The following is an 18,197-nucleotide window of genomic DNA, read 5'->3' on the forward strand; positions in this document are numbered from 1 at the left end:
GATGGAGTTCTATTAATTTCTTTTCACCTTCCAGCCAGCTTAAACACCTGGAGTGACTCTCACTTGCTCAAGGTTTGGAGTCTGCTAAAGCACTGCTAATCCACCTCGCTAATATTTACTGAAGCCCTCTGGATCCATCTTGTTTCCTTCTTGTAATGTCCTCTCTGGTTTCACTGTCAGGATGGTTCTTCCCTAAAATGAGGAGGGTTTCTCTCTGCCTTTATTTTCTGAAAAAATTGGTAATGAACTGACAGTACTGCTTCTTTAAACGTTTGGTAAAATTCATCAGAAAAACAATTTGGTGATAGTTTTTTTTTTACATTATTCCTTCATTCAATTTTTCCAGTGATATGATTCCGTTATACTCTCTATTTCTCCTTTGGAAGTTTTTGTGTCTGAAGGAATCGATCAGCTTTATCTAAGCCTTTGATTAACAGTCTTTTTTATTTTTAATAACAAATTAACTTTGAATTAAAAGTTTACAAAGAGAGCAAAAATACCAGGCAGTTAATTTATAAATGTTTTCTCTAATTATTCTAAAACAAAAATCAATCCATTCTCATCGAAAGCTTTCCAGAGAATAATACTGCCCATTGTCACAATGTTTTTTGTTAAAACATTATAACGAAAAATATATATAATTCTTATGTTCCACATTGCCCAACAGAATCCTCTGATAGTACTTGATTAATGACTATTTTAATGGGTACTAATTAAACATTTATTTGCATTTTCTGTCTAATCATTACGTAGCAAATGCAACAATATAGAAGTAAACTGTTAAGACAATTTTCTCCCAAAACTTTCTAAAGGAAAGCACTTTTTCCCCAGTTTAAATGTTAGAGTTTGTATACTCAGTGCTTTAAAGAAATGTCCTAGTCTATACAAACCAGAAAATAAATGGAAACAAATGCTATTTTTGAGGGAATACATATATTTTTATTGTTTACATACAAAATACTGTAAGGGCCAGCCAGTGCTGGCACATGATTAGCCGTCTTAGAATCTTCTCTGTGCCTCTTTCCATATTCCTAGAAAGTCATGTTATCAACATTGGTAATCCCTCTTGCAACATTTTGACCTGTTGTCCTTTTAAGAAAACAGAACTGATTCTCATTTTTCCTCTATGATATTGTTTCCAGTTTTTAAATGATTTTCCTGTTTCCTTCTACTATTTCACTGTTTGCTTTCTAATATTCTCAGGAGGAAGTTTAAATTACTGACACCAGATCTTTCTTCTTTCCAGGGTATACACCGAGTGACACAAATCTACACATGGACCTTGTTTTTGCTGCACACCACGTAGTTGGTGACTTGGTTCCATTTCTTCCTCCCTGCTTCCCTCTTTGTCCCTCTTATTTCAGGAATAGAATCCAGGGCCTCACTATGAACTAAACAAACACCCCACCACTGAACTCCATGCTCAGCCCCCTTTTCCAAATTTATTTTGACTTCTTTTAAGCTTACATTTAGATCTAACTTGCAGCTTGGAAGCTGCACCATTCACAACTTGGAAATCATGGGAAGCACAACCAATGACACCTATAAACAAATCTGCATGTGAGAATGGATTAAGGTGTGAGGGGGGAATCCTGTCATGCATAGGGAGAAGGACCTTTGAGCCTACTGCCAACTCACAGGAGGTACCAGAAGTCTCACCAAACAGGAGAGGCATCACTCACTGTAAAACATTTCAGTTGACTTAAACTAGGGATCAGTCTTAGAGAATGGATGTGGAGGATAGGATACTAGGATCAGATTGAAAGAATGGTTAGGTGTGTGCCACGGGGAGTTAGGGTCTGTGTGTTTGTGCTGTTTCTCCATTCATCAAATGATTGACACCCACACTGAGTCTATGACTAGACAAGTGCTGTACAGGAGTTTCTATTCCTTCAGAGGTGGCACAGTCCTGAGCAAGCTATGAAAGGAGACAGATTAAACCTCTAGGTGAGGTTTTCAGGAGAGGCTTCTAGCCCTAGCAGCTGCCCTTCATCCCTCCATGTACTCCCCTTCCCAGATGATGGTTTCTGTGTAGTCCAATGAGAAAACTGTCTTCTTAGGATACTTTTTAAAACATTTTTGAGATCTATATAATTAGTCCATTTGTGTCATGAGAAATACTCATTTCAACTGTTTGGTTTTAATAAGATGACTTTCCTTAACTGGCAAGAGCGATACTCATCTTTATTACTGATTTGAAATAGTACATGTTCATATATATATATATATATATATATATATATATATATATAGTCATGGGAGTTATGTTTTAATTTCACATCAATTAAATACATTGCTTTTTACATATACACACATACAATAGGGCAGTTGTTGATATATCTTAAATACCTTGAAGAATTTTTAAAAATATTAAATGCTAGAGAAGAAAGTGGAGTTCATGCTGAATACCTGCTCCCTCGGCGGACACTCGATCACAAAGCCCGTGTTCCTTCAGGAAAAAATCTTATCCAAAGTTTGCTATCAAAATAACAAATGAATGAGATTAGCTCTTAAACATACTAAAAAATGTATCATAGATGTTAAAACCAACTATTTTACAGTTTTCGAGTTCACACTCATCTGGTTCCACATACTCTGGTTCCACATACTCTGGTTCCAGGAGTTGGTACTACGTGGTCTACTCATTGCCCCTGCAATATCTGAGAGAGAACACTGAGGGCTGGAGGTCATTACCCGCTGGGCGTCATCAGGGCACGAGTTTGAACCTTGTTAACTGAACATCACACGGCAAATGGCTAAAATATACAGACGCTCAAAAAATGAATAGCTAGAAGTCAAGTGATGAGCCACGGATATGAGAATACAGTTCTCAAGAGATAATGTTCATACAGCCAGCTTCACCCAGATATGAAGCTCCAGCAGAAGCACAGTACCTTCCTGACAGCCTGGGGCGTGCGCAGTGAAGGCTATAGGCCTGACTGGGCGGAGACTCTACTGCTGTAGCGGCGACGGCGCAATAACATAGCGTCATCAGAAAGCGCTGGCCAGTGGCGTCATCAATTTGCGTCCCTCCCTTGCCGTGGTCCCTGAGGGCTGTCTTCTGACCCTTCCTTCTTCGGTGCTCACTACTCCCGCGGTTCTTCACACTGGGATGACTTCTGCCTGAGATCTGGAGAGGGAAAACGACCTAATAAGTGAATATGTGTGAAAATAACTTCCAAAGAACTTACATTATGGTAACTGTCAAAGGGAAAGCGTGCATGCATATTTCTGCCACGGCAGAAACAGTCCTCATAGGCCTCAGAAATAGGCTCTTCCTCGCCCCGGGTTCATCTTCCTCCTGGTGCAGGAGGCTTGGCTCCAGGTGTTCTTCCGTTTCCTTATCAGCAGCACGTGATGAATCCTATATACGCTGCCAGGTCTAGTGCTTGCTGCTTGTTACAAATCCCAAGGCTATCCTCAGACCCATCATCTCTTCCGTTTTCTCACAGTGCGCAGCCACAACCGCCCCCTGCAGCAGCTGTTTCTCCTATCACACACATAGGCTCCCTGTCTTGCATGGGAGGGAGCAGACCCAGGGGACACCAGACCAACTTGACAATCTACACCTCTCTACTCTGTCTTTGGTATCCCATGAAGTGTGCTGTGTCTCCTCTACCCTGTGATCCTGTTCCTCTCAGGAAGCAGCTGAAAGGGTCAGGAAGGTCCCGGAATATAAAGCTACTGTTTGCGTGATGCTTGTCTACACTCATACCTGAAGAATGATGTGACATCTAGTCTGTCCCACATTGGTCAACTACCAGACATCACATGTGTCCTGAGTCTCAGAGGCCTGATGGGCTCCAGCTACCTCTAAAGTTCCTGGCATAGAGATGTGCTCATGACTGTTGAGCAAAGAGAACTCACAATCTGTCAGGTTTGTGAGCCCTATCTCCACTGCTTGACCCCCTCATTACAGAGGTGGCATCCGCATACCTCACTGCCTCTGGATGCACATTCGCAATCCCTCTTCCCAAAGTCCCCACAATCACACCTGGACTCATGCTTGAGGTTTCTGTCCAAGGGCTCCAGCTCCCTTATGGCTGGGCCCGTGATGAAGCAGGGAATCGTGGTGGCAGGTACAGTGAGCAGAGTGCCTCATCCTCAGGTGGCCAGAAAGCAAAGAGAAGGAAGGGGCCAGGGTCAAATCATACCCATACAAGTCACACCCTATTAACCTACTTTAACAAGTAGACCTACTTTTATTAGTTCTGCCACTTGACAATAAGCATTTGAAATATCACCCTAAACAGTTGTATATAGCCTATAACTCAGGGCCCACAGGTAGGCATCCCAGGAGCTTTAAGTATAATCCAACACATCTGTACATACTGTCAATCACAATGTCAAGATGTGAATGGACACCCCTGGAAAATATACATGTTATACCAGACACAGTCAGGTATGTGTGTGTGTGTGTGTGTGTGTGTGTATGTGTGTGTGTGTGTGTGTGTGTGTGTGTGTGTGTGTGTGTGTGTGTGTGTTTCTAAATTTCCTGGGCATCTCTCAGTCCTCACAGCCTGTGGGCAGTGATGCAGACCATTAGGAGGCCCTGAGAGCTCTCACAAGTTCTCATTGTAGAACTGGCTAGAGTGAGATACTGTCTCAGAAAAGCAAACAAACAAAACCCCTCAAGAGCTAATGATGCAGCCCAGTGGTAGAGCTTTGCCTCCCATAGGCCAGGCCCTGGAGTCAAATCCCCAGTCACACATACCACCCCACTTCACCCACAACACAAGTACAGGCAAGTGTGAGTGTAAAAGTTACAGAGACTCTTAGGGGGAGTCTCTACATTTCCGATGTGCCTCAGTTTCTATGCCTCAGCCTGGGTGGGATCCCCTCCACTCTGCTGAGGAGATGTGTGTCCACAAGTTCATTTGGTTTGTATTCATATATTCATTCCCTGCTCAGTACCAGGCCCTGGAAAGTAAAACATGGATCCTGTAGATTCAGCTCATCAGAGATCACCACCTTCATGAAGCCATTCTCAGCCCCACTCCATTCCCCCAACCCCTCCCAGCCTCACCTGGCACTGTTGTAACAGCCATGACCTCCACACCTTGGGTGGGAAGACATTGGGCCAGGGCTGAAAGAGGCTCAGAAAATGTGACAGAAGGAGGATTGAAAAAAGGAACGCCATTCAGAGCCGGTCACCTGAGTGTTGTCACTACACTCAGATATTTCCCAACCACCACCCTCTCTAAATCCTGCATTCCTCCAGACTGTTCCCAGGAGCCTGTGAGCAGATGGCTGAGGCCGTGCCTGATTTTTATTCCAACTTCACTTTTCCAGAACCGTAGTAGATGTTCTGGAACTGCTGGTGTGACAATAACACAAGGACGGGAATCTACCTGTGACCCTGAGCAATGACAAGAGCACAGGATGGGAAGAGAGGATACCTCTCAGGTCTAGAGGAAGCAGGCTGTGAGATTTAAAGACACAGGTGGAGGCAGAGTGCCTGAGAAGGCTCAGGCAGGAGCTAGAGGAGGCCCAGAGACTCCACATCAGGATGAGTCCATCTGTCTATTCCTCCTGCTGTCATGTGTTCCTGCTCTGCCCCCAGATCAGATTCCCAGGCATAGCTGGGCCCTCTACCAGGAACACTCTCTTCTCTGCATTCTCTGGCCACACCCTAAAGCCCTCCACCAGACCATGCTTGTTCAGGGTCTTCACTCTGTTCCTGCTTGTCCAAAACCAGTGTCCCACCTCAAACAGTCAGCTCTTCTACATCAACTGACCAGTGTCCTCAGGGCAGCCTGTCCACATGGAGGTGCCCTGGATTTTGGGTGTAGCTTCAGGGGCTAGGTCTAAGATCTCGGCCAGGTCTTGGAAATGCTTCCTGTAAATTGATCTGCTGAAATCCCGTCACAGCCAGGCTAATCTAAAACAGCCATCATAAGTGGGGCATCAGCTTCAAACACCAGTCTCTTGGTCACTGTGAGATGCTGCAGCTGTTGGTTCTAGCCATTGAGCTGGGTTGATGGAAGGATCCAAATGGAGCAAAAACAAAGACACTGGAGGCTAGATTGTCAGAGGGCAGCATTGGGAGAGGGAACACAAGTACTCCAGTGTCTAGATGAGTCTTTCCCAAGCTGTGTGCTACATTGGTTCCCAGGACTCAGGCACATGCATTCTATTTTGAGGACAGGATGGCAGTTGGCTGCCCTACAGAGGAATCCTACAGGTCTGCTGCTGGTGGCTTACAATCCTCATTCTCGTGAATTCAACCTTGACAAAAGCAGACTAGCCTGAACTGTAGTTATCTGGATGTGATTGTATGCTTAGATTTTTTTTCAAAACCTATTTTATTTAGGGTTCTTAAATGCTTCAATCTCTCTTCTAAGTTGTTCCTTGGGGAGATCCCACTCTATTGTCAGCAGTACAGTTCAATAGCAAACACCAAACATGATTCAGTAGCAGCAGCATGATCCAGCAGAAACAGCAAGGCTCCACCAAATCAGCATGAGTCAGCCAGAATTAGCTCGAATTCCACAAGAAGTTCTTTGGTGCATTTCTCTCTACAAAGCAAAGACTAGTGAAGACCAGTTATGAGGACCAGTCAAGAAGCAAAGCACTGCATGATGCAGCACTGCAAGAGCAGTTTGTGGGGTTCTATTTGCATTCTTTCTAAAGATCACCAGCCCTCTTGTGTCTGTTTTCAACAAAACATCACGTGCTCTCTCAAAAGACAGCTTCTAGAAAAGTATCACATGACACAACTAACTTGTAAAGAAACCAGAAATTTCCACTTCAAGTGATAGACATTGTTTACTGAAGACCACCCACCCTAAGTCCAGAAACTTGAATGAAAGGATAGACAAGCAGATGGGGGCAGGGCAAGGCAGTCTGACCTTCCCCCAGGAGGACCCAACCTTCTCATCCCCAAGAAGCTCAACTTCCCACACTGAATGCTGAGAAAGGCTGGGGTCAGGACATATTTCCCCATGACTTACTGAGACTTATCTGTGCAGGCCTGCCTCAGTGACCTCAGGGTTGTGCACGTGGACACACAGCAGTCTGCACTCTCAGCCTGGCTCACTGCTGCAGTGGTCTCAGTCCTTGCCAGGCTGAACTCACCCTACAGTTCATCATCCTTGAAGCTAGAGGGCTGCCCCCTCACCACTTAAAAGCAGAGAAACATGAGAGAGCATCCCTTAGTGGCTTTGAGACCCAGAGAACTTATTCCTCACGGTGTGATAGCTGCTCAACTGATTCCTTGGGTCTGGACCTTTCACTCCTTTACCACCATTTCCTGCCCCCTCCAACTCTGTCCCCACACCTAAACATTACTCTTTGCTGTCCACATGCGCTACAAGTTCTACATGAGTCAGTCCTGAAGACTTGTCCTCTTGAGATGACAGACACATAAAGTCACACACCCCATGCATGTGCACAGTATCTGATGTCAGTTAAAAAGCACAGAATAACAGTGCATATGAGGCCAATGCACAAATATATCACTGCCTCACCTCGTGGCTTTGGGTATCTTGCCACTCTCCTTCCCTTTGACTGGAACCACTTCGATGCTAGAGACCTGACTTTTCCTCTGGACAGACACACAGCAGCACAGTTTTGCGCACAGTTCATCACCATCCTCACCCTCTTCCAGCCTGGGCAGTGTCTGTGAGTCCAGGCAATCACCAGACTCTTGGGCTGGTCACTGGACAAGATCACTGGTTCTGGTGATAGATCCCCATAGCATGAGCTGTTATCTGTTGTACAAGCACGCTTGGTGGCCAGAGTCTGAAGATCCTCCCTGGGAAGTGAGTTGTTTTCTGGTTGTGTATCCTGAGAGCCCACATGGCTCTCAGTCTCAGCTTCACAGCTATCCTTGGAGTGAGTGCAGAGGGTAGCCTCATCACCATGACGGCTGGCTGCCCTGACATAAGAGATGGTCCTCTTCAGTAGGGAGCACTGGGGGGCAGAAGACATGGTAGCCAGCCCGCCTGTCCTTAACTGTTTATCATCAAGAAGAGGAGGATGTTTATGGGGGAAGGCATGAAGTGCAGGCTCACTGTCTCTCCTGTTCAGGAGGGAGAGGGAAGGTAGAAAGATCTGCAGCGGTCGTACAAGGTGTAACGCCTGGCTGCACAGTCTTCACTTGGCTCTCTTGGCTATTCTCTCAGGGGCTCTTGTTTTGTAATATCAAATATGTAGCCATTGAAGGTTTGTGCTTTTAAAGATTCCAGGACCTTATATGGGCCATACCCTAAATCAACTATGATGATCATGATGTGGGGTTTGGGAGACTGAGGAATGCCTCCAAGGAAAAACTCAAGGGATGTTTCCTCGCTTTGCAAGAGCCATGAGCAGTGCATGATGGAGTATCCATTGGCCCTTTTGCTGGGGTCCAGGGTGAGTAACTGGCCGATTATGTTTATCAGAGAGATAAGATGGGCTGCAGCATTTCCCACACAGGATCTTCTACTTTTTACTAAGATTGTTATGTGCTTGAAAAGGGAAGCAGCCCATGGTCACAAAGTAGAGGACCACTCCCAGGCTCCTCATGGCAGCTGCAGGCCCATCATAGTCTTTTTCCTGCAGAAGCTCTGGGAGGCTGCAAAGAAAGAGTGCAGCTTCTTCCCAGGGCTCACCTGGATGCCAAACCCACAGTCACTGAGTTTGATGTTGCCTTCACCAAACGCCAGCATATCTTCTGGCCTCGGGACTCTGCACCATATTTTTTGAATGACTTTAATGAATAGCACTCCTAATCTGCTGGAAAAGTCAGAGGGCTTCCTCCTCCTAAAAATGGCCATCCTCCTGGATCCTGTCCCACAGCCCTCCCCTAATCATATGCTCCATTACAAGGTAGGTCTTGACAGTAATGTTGATTATCTGATAAAATTGGATAATATTGGGATGGTTGACAGATTTCATGATGTTAATTTCTGACATGAAAATGGAGGAGTTCCTTGGCAGGACTTTCAAGGCCACCAGGGTCTCAGGCAGGAGGTGGCAGGTGAGCTCCATTTTGCCAAAGCTGCCTTGGTAAATAGCATTCAAGATCGCATAACTATTTCTGAGAAGTGCCTCTTTAGGAGCCATGACCTTGAGATTCAACCAACACCATCACAGCAATTAACAGTGCTGTTAAAAATTAAAGTAATTGAAATCAGTTCTCAGAAAGAACTGTGGCTCCAATTGCCACATCAGGAAGGCATGGTGGGCAGCACTGCCCAGCTTGCTGTACCTACTGTGTGCCTGGCAAACAAGTTACCCTAAAAGGAACACATCCCAAAGAGACAACTTGATGATGCTCCTCAAGGCCACAGAAACCAAAGCAAACCAAGCACCAAAGCAATAGAAAGAAAGAGAGAAAACAGAAAGAAAGAGCAGAGCAGGAGTGAATGACACAGGACAGAAAGGAAGTGGAAGGTTGGTGAGGTGGAGAGGTAACTGAGAGCAGAGCTGAAAGCCTGATCCTGGCTCACAGAGAATGTGAGTAAAATGAGAGACTAGAAAGGCTTCAGAATCATACTCAGTGCTGCTGACACCCAGAGCCTATGTGGGACTATTCTGAAAACTTACATTCCAGTGAACCAGAAAGTCTGGAAGAAAAGACTAAGTTTCTAGGCATACTTGGTCCACCAACATCAAACCAAGAGAAAACACCATATCATGTACAAGCAACAAGATCAATAGTGATTAAATAATTTCTCAGTAAAGAAAACCTCAGGTCCAGATGAATTCACTGAGGAATCTAAAGACTTTTACAGAAGGGCCACACCAAACCCAACTCTTCCCTAAAGCAGAAATGGAAAGAGCTTAATCCACACAGCCAGGATGACCTGACATCAAAGCTGGATAGACACAAAGGGGAAATTATAAGCCAATTTCCAGGACAATGTAAATGTGAAAATCCCTTATAAAAATACTTAATACATCAATTCAATAACACATTAAGTAGGCCATACTGTATGACCAAGATGAGTTCACCAACTAATCCAAGAATAAGGATGTTCAACACATATGAATTGATGTGAGAAAGAGAGAGAGAGAGAGAGAGAGAGAGAGAGAGAGAGAGAGAGAGAGAGAGAGGGAGGGAGGGAGGGAGGGAGAGAGAGAGAGAGAGAGAGAGAGAGAGAGAGAGAGAGAGAGAGAGAGAGAGGCAAAGACAGAGATGGGAAAGAGGGAGGCAATAGAATCAGGACAAGAATAACACTTAGCCATAAAGAACAACTGTCATTTTCAGGAAAGTGGGTAGAACTAGAGATCATGTATTATGTAAAAACCTACACAGGGCTGGCCAGGTGGCTCAGACAGTAAAGATGTCACCAAGCCTGACAACCTGAGTTCTATCCCAGAAACCCACAGTGAAAGGAGAGAACTGACTTTCAAAAGTTGTCCTCCTGCCTCCACATATGCACTGCAGTATATGCACAAACAGATACCAAAATAAACAAATGTAAAAAAAAATTAACAAAACGTTTACCTATCTTCTACTGAGCCCTAAACCCCTAAACCCAAACCAATAAGCCAGGATACAAACTCACTAGGTCAAAAACCCAACAGAGCATCAGTGTCAAATTCAACAAATTTCCAATTTCCAAGTCTACAACCTTCTAACTAACAACTTTCTGAACTGTAAAACCTAGCCACAACCCGTGTTTCTTATGAACAGGGACCCTGCATTGCTCTGCAAGAAACAGACCAATCCCAGTCAGGCACACCCACAGCAGGTTTCGCACTTTCCTGGTGCTTAAGGTAGAGGCTGTGGCTGCTTGAGGTGGCCAGTTGTACTATGTTTCACACCCTACCCCAATGACCCACTTCTCTAAGCTAGACTCTCCAGGGTTCTGTAATGTCCCCAAGCACCACCTGCTGGAGATCAACTGTTCAAACACAGGAAGACTGTGGAGACATTTCAAATCTAACCCATCACAGAGATGATCCTGCTTAACTGTGTCTGCCAGAATGCTGCCCCTCCAGGGAGGAGGGTTAAGTCTGATGCATGAAGAGAGTGGGAGGTGAGAAAAATCCACAAGCATTTGCAGGGGGAAGGGGAGGGGCAAGGATTGCACTCACTGCTGGGTTGGAACATAGTAACCAATTAACCAATCTGTTAGGAAATTAAGACCTTTTTATAGCAGATTTAAAATGCATTAATTTCTCATCTGGTCAAACCAAATGGTGTGACGAAAAGTCTGGCATGGCTGCTGTTACTTTGTGTCTTTCCTTTCCTTTGAGTGGCCTACTGACCTATATAGATAAGCACATTCATTTTTCAAGGAAAGTTGAAAGAAGAAAGTTAAGTTGTTACCTTGAACTTGCAGCTATTTTAGGTTGATATTTTTATTATTATTGTATAGCAAAGTTACTATATACTATATATTATGTGCCATTTATAAAATATATAATTTATAATAACATAGTATATATCATTAATATATACTATATTAGCATATGCAATATAGTATATAGTATATATTAATATATTATGGTATGTTGGAATTATATAATGTCTTATAAAATAATATTCATACATTGTATTACAATTAATATATTATGTATAATATAATAAATAATTTAGTTAGTGTGTGTGTGTGTGTGTGTGTGTGTGTGTGTGTACATATACACACCATGTCTCAGGTGTAGAGATAAGAATTGGTTCTCTCCACCCACCATGAGTTTCTGGTGCAAGCAAGTGGTTTTATATGATGAGCTCTGTTGCTGGCCACTAGTTTACGTTTGTTGTGGGAGCAGAGTCTTTGGGACTGTCTCCAGTGTACTCTCTCTTGGCTTACTTGACTGGACATGAACTCAACTAAGATCCTTGCCTCTGAGACAGTCTCTGAGGGTATTTCCTGAAATGATTGAGTGGGGTTGACCCACCCCCAAAGTGTGTGGCACCTTCAAGTGGTGGCCCAGATACAAGGAGTTCTAAAAGAAAGCTATTGCTCCTTTGCCTGCCCTTTGCCACCCTCTTCTATGGCCTTCCAGCATGGACTCACCCTCAGTGGCTCTCTAGGATTCCTTCGGGCCTTCAATATCAGACTAGGACTACTCAAAAACCAAACTTTGGGGACTAAGCAGGTACCAAATCCCCAAGCTCTCCAGCGTGTGGGCAGCCATTGAAGGGGTACCCATCAGTTTTTGTGTAAGGCATTCTAACATATATCCTTTGCAATTTATAACCATTCTACATGTTGTTTCTGTAGAGAATCCCAAGTAACACTTCCCAGGCAAGGCTGTACCCTGGAGCAGGTGCAGGTGAAGTATGCACACTTCAGCCCAGGCATGAATTCAGCTATGAATCACACTAGGATGAGAGCCAAGAATGCCCTCAGCTCACAGAGCCAGAGGAGGAAGGAGAGGGAAAGAGATGGTTTGGATGTCAAAACCCAAAGAGCTCCCACAGGAGCTTACCTTCATTTCCAACTGATTAGGGTAAAGGAAGGAAGAAAGGAAGGAAGAAAGAAAGGAAGGAAGGAATAAGTTTCCTGGTGAAACCAGAGCTTGTTATAGAAGAGGGAAATTGGAGCTCTTAAGAGATTAGAGAGAGACGACTTATCTCCTAGCTGGATATGCTACCAGAGTAGGACTCATGAAGTTCAGGTCCTCTGTGTTGGGGGCAGAGAAGTTTTATGAAGACTGAGCTTTATGAAGACAAGGTAAGCAGTCCTTCATATCTCCTGCTTCACAAAAACATCTGGGCCAGAAGACTGAAGACGGATGCTCCTACAATGAAGAAAACTTGGGGGAAGTGTCCAGGTAGTCGGCTTCTTTGTCATCCCTGTGGTTTTGGAAGCTGATTGATCTGCATTTCCTGCATATGCAGGTAATATTTATTCCATCTCAAGTCCCTGGTGAGGTTGATGACTAGATGGTTATAGTCTCATATTAAGCTAAAGTTATTTAGGATTTAAGAAAGTGTTCTTGGTCTAAGAAGATGTTTTTAGGATGGTAATGCAAGTTAGGATTAAAAAATTGATACAGAAAAGATAGATAATTCTTTCTCCAAATTGCCAAATACAAATGGACTGAACATTGTAAGTGTAACTCTTACATGATAATTTTCATAATTGTTTTATAATAGCTTTTATTGGATATAGTTTATTATTGTAAGAAAAGATTATTTTATTGGACCAAAAGGGGGAGATGTTGGGGTTAGTCTTGTGAGCTCTGTATTCAGATGCTGAGTTCTGTGCCCCAAGATCGGGTTGCAGTCTGGACATGGGCATTGTATTGACCAATGGGCTGTAAAGAATGTTCCCCAATAATCTCTGATTTGTTAATAAAAGGCTGGACCCTATGACTGGGAAGAGAGGATAGGAAGGAGGAACTTAGGATTGAATGAGGGGTGGCAGGAGAAACCATGAGGGAGAAGGAGGAGGAAGACAGAAGTAGAAGGTCACCATTAGACAAGATAGACCAGTAGCAACTGTATTTCTTTATCCTAGCTAGTTCCCAATAATGACACTTATTTTCAAGCTTCACCTCAATACCTGGCAGTCTAAATCCCCTAAACTAATCTGGCTACCTCCTAGTCAAAATCTCCATAGTACTTTATGGCCTTCTGCTCTCCAGATGAACTCTATACTTCCTCTTCCTCCTCATGCTCACTCTCCTCTTCTCGTCTCCTCTCTCCTCTCTCCATTCTCCTCTCTCTCTCCTCTCTCTTGCGCCTCTCTCTCTCTCTCTCTCTCTCTCTCTCTCTCTCTCTCTCTCTCTCTCTCTCTTACCCCCCTCTCTCTCCTTCCTCTAGCCCTATTCCTCTTCTGCTCAGCCATTGGTGATCAGCTTTTATTGACAAGGCAGAGACTAAATGGTAAGCATGTTTACACAAACTTGAGACAGGAGATTCTTGACATAAGCATTACAATGCTATGTCCAGATTGAAGATGAGGAGACAGGGAAAACAGAATTTGAATAACACAAGGTTAATCTTTACACAGTGTATAAAAACATTATTGCCTACACTGTTCAGTAATAGAAAAAAATTTTAAATGGAATTGGAAGGGGTCCCCCAGAAAATGTTATTAAAGTTTGAGAGAAAACAACAGGAGAAGCAAGTGGAAAATCCTAGCAACTAGCAGAAGGAGTCGAGATACAGAAAAAGCCATGCCTTTTACGTTAGATGTGGGTCAGAGGTCGGCGAGGACAGTTCCTATTGACCTAACCCTAACCCTATCCTATGTGAAGTTTATAGTTGTGGAATTTCTTAAGATTAAAAACCCTCGCCTCAGACAGAACAAAACAGGGTATTTGGTCAGCATGACTCTGCTCTGAGTCAAGTTTTTTGTATGTAAATGACTGGCAGGCATATTGCAGCCACTATATGAAACAGCTAGTGGGGATTGGAACAAAATGACCACAGCTATGCCAGGGAGGGGCAGGCCTCAACAAAAACTGTTCTCTCCTTTCCTCCCTCTGCAGGGCTCTTTCTTTTTTCTGTTCTCCTGAGAGTTGGGCAAATCCTATTTTGTCAAATCTTTCTCTGATTTGTCACTTTGTCTGCCTCTCAACTAGACATCACTTTCAAACATGGGTGCTTCCCCTACAAGCTAACTTTACCTTCATTTTTGGGGATTAAAAGTGTGTACTAAGGATGTGTCTGTAGTTCAGCCAGAGTAGCCGTGTGGCTAGATTAAAATCCACCTACACAATGAGATGGCTTAGTAGGAAAAGGTGTCTGCTGCCCAGTCTGACTACATAGTTCTGGAACCAGTTCCCAGAAGGTTGTCATCTGACCTCCAAAGGCATCCCTGACCCCCTCTCTCCACATAGCACAACTCATCTGTTTTTAGATTTATTTTTAATCAAAGTGTAGGCCACATACGTGCAGGTGCCCACGGAAGCCAGAAGCATTAGATCCTGTGGAGCTGCAGTTACAGGCAGGTGTGAACCCCTGGACATGGCATGAAAACCAAACTTGGGTCCTGTGCAAGAGCAATAGCTGCTTTTAGTTCCTAAGCCATCCCTCTGGCTCCTATAAATAGGTTTTTAGTTCACAAATTTATGATGTTTAAAAGCAACATTAACAAAATCTCACTGAGGACTGGAGAGATAGCTCAGAGGTTAAGAACTCTTGATGTTCTTCCAAAGGAACAGGGTTTAGTTCTCAGTTAGGCTCAAATGGGACTAACTACACTCTGACCGTCCACCACTAACTTCCTTGTTGCCCTGACTTTGCTAAGAACCATATAAAACTTTACCTGCCTCTTGGGGACACCCCAAACAGCCTCCTCTGAGACTTATTTTTCTGGTCATGTTTTCCTTGCTTCATTTTCCCACTTTCCAACCAATTCCTTTCAATCCTGGACACCTCCCCCCTTCAAGACTCTTTAGTAGTCAACAGGCAAGAAAAAAAGTCACCAGGATGAATGGCTGGAGTTCTGGCTCCATATACAAAAACTTCAAGTTATCTCTGAACTCAGAAGCAGAGCATGGGCTAATGTCATTCTACCGAGCTTGTCTGCCTTTCTCTTGAGCTCCTCCAAACCCAAGGGGAGAGAGAGAGTGGGGAGAGAGGAGAGGGAGGGAGGGAAGGTGGGAGAGAGAGAAGGAGAGGAAGAGAGGGAGGAGAGAGAGGGAGAGAGAGGACTAGCGAGAAAGAGACAGGTGGGAAGAGCTCAGAGGTCCAATTGCTTGCTATAAAAGAAGTCTCTAGCTCTTCCCCCACACCTTTGGCAGGCTGAACCATGTCACCATCATAGTGGGGGGACTCCAAATCAAGTCAGTAGGGGCTGAACCAATTCACCTTTACAGTGGGGCAGTTTAAGCCAACTTGCCTCTGGTCATAGAGCAAAGACCACAAGACCTATCCCAAGTAACTTGTCTTAAGATAGGCAGGAACCTTCCATTCTTAGAATTTATCTTTGGAGGCTTTTAGAGGAACACCCACACTCATCTCTATAGTGCATTCTTAATCGCATCTGACATCTATCTAAGCTTTTATAATTTTCTAACATTAGGTTTTCTATGTACAACAATCAATATCCTGTAACAAGTAATGTAAGAGACAACTAGATTAGGGCAAAGGGTGGGGAAAATATATGGAATAAGCTATAAACCTAAGACAATGGGAACTCCAAGGAATCTATGGGTGTGACTAGCTAAGACTCCTAGCAATGGGGGATATGGAGCCTTAATCAGCTATCTCCTATAACCAGGCAAGACTTTCCAATGGAGGGATTTGGACATCAACCCAGCCACAAAGCCTAAGACCCACAATTTGTCCTGCCTACAAGATGTGCAGGAGTAGGGAAGGGCCAACCAACGACTGGCCCAGCTTGAGCCCCATGCCATGAGAGGGAGCCCACCCATGATACTATTGATGACATTTTGCTATATTTGCAGACAGCAGCCTAGGTATATCATCAGGGAAGATTCACCCAGCACCTGAGGGAAACAGATGCAGACTCAAAGCCAAACTTGGGGAATCCTGTGGAAGCGATAGAGAAAGGATTGAAGGAACCAAAGAGGTCAAGGACATCACAAGAAAACCTACACAATCAACTAACCTGGGCCCATAGGGGCTTGCAGAAACTAAACTGCCAACCAGAGAGCATGGGATGAGGCCTTCTGCACATGTGTGACAGATGTACAGCTGGGTCTTCATGTGGAACTCCTAAAGTGGGAGCAGGGTCTGTCTCTGACTACATTTCCTGCCTTTGAATTTTCCCTTCCCCTAACTGGGCTGCCTTGTCTAGCCTCAACAGACATGCCTAGTCTCTTACTGTAACTTGATATACCAAGGCTGGTTGATATTCATGGGAGGCCTGGCTCCCCTTTTCTGAGTAGAAGGAGGGAGGCGAGGGGAGAGGGAGTGGGAGGAAAGGAGGGACGGGAAGCTTTGCTTAGGATGCAAATAAATAACAATAAAAAATTGTTCCTATCACCACCATAAGGCAGAGGACTTCCCTGTAAGCTCTAAGCCAGCCAGGTCTACATAGAAATTTCCAGGACAGACTAATGAGATCCTATCTCAAAAAGGATAATTTAAAAAATTTAGAAGAGCTGATGACTTATTTTTAATTATGTGTCTGTATGTATTTGCATATGTACGTAGTTGCTCATTGAGTCCAGAAGAGGATGTCAGATCTCCTGGAGCTGGCACTAGCTATAGGTGATTTCCAGCTGTGTGGCATGGGTGCTGGGACCCAAACTCAGAACTCAAGTCCTTTGCAAGAGCGGTATACATTTTAACCACTGAGCATTTCTCCAGCCCCTACCTAGGCTTTAAAACAACAACAACAGCAGCCTTGCTGGAAGTTACAAGACTCTCAAGGGAAGACTCCTATCTAAGTTGACTTGTGACGAGTTTTCTGAGGACCTCGTGATAGGAGCTTCCTGAGGGCTGTTGGGAATTGGCATTCTTTATTTACATGACTAAGAAACCTGATATAAGAAACATAGCTAGTTTTCCAGGGCCACATATTGGCCTGTTTTCCTTAAAGCTATCTGCTCACAATGGAGAAGATAGTCCAGCGTGAGGATTTTTATTTTATTTATTTTTTTTGAACATGAAATGTCACCATAGGCTTGTTTGAATTTTGGTTCGAATTTTGGTTACCAGCCAATGGTAGTATTATGGAAGGCTGTAGAACCCTAGGAGGTGGAGTCTCACTGGCTGGAAGTGTGACCCACTGTCTTACATGCCTGTCATAATTCTTTCTTTGACACGATGGACTGTTCCCTCTCAAACGGTAAGCCAAAACCAATCCTTTCCTGCCTCCAGGGCTCTGTTCAGAACTATGCCTTTCTAGGTATAGTTGTGCATACTATAAGGCAGAATTGTAGCAAGTTTAAGGACATCTTGTGGGCTACACACTGAGTTCAGGCCACACAGGGCTCCATAGAAAGACCGCATTTCAAAACAACAACAAAAATACCTATGTGGACGCTGGGTGCTGGCCATCATCACTAAGTAACAGAACATTGCTGTAAGCAGCTGCGTCTCACACTGAGTTGACCTTCATTCAACTCTCCTTAAATCAGCTCAACAGTATCTGTCATTTGTCCTCATCTATTGTTTTTGCTCATGAGGACAGATGGCAGTTTAAATGTGAATTTTTGGAGCCGGAGCGTTGCCTTAGTGGATAAGATCATGTACTGCATGAACTGCACAGGACTAGAGCTCCATTCCTAACACCTATGTCAAGTGGCTTACAATCACTTGTTGGTAACTCCAGCTCCAGGGATTCCAACACCCTTTCTGGCTTCCACAGGTAATGCACATAATTACAGATAAC

The sequence above is a fragment of the Rattus norvegicus genome, chromosome 4, assembly GCF_036323735.1.
Source record: "Rattus norvegicus strain BN/NHsdMcwi chromosome 4, GRCr8, whole genome shotgun sequence".
Lineage (NCBI taxonomy): Eukaryota > Metazoa > Chordata > Mammalia > Rodentia > Muridae > Rattus > Rattus norvegicus.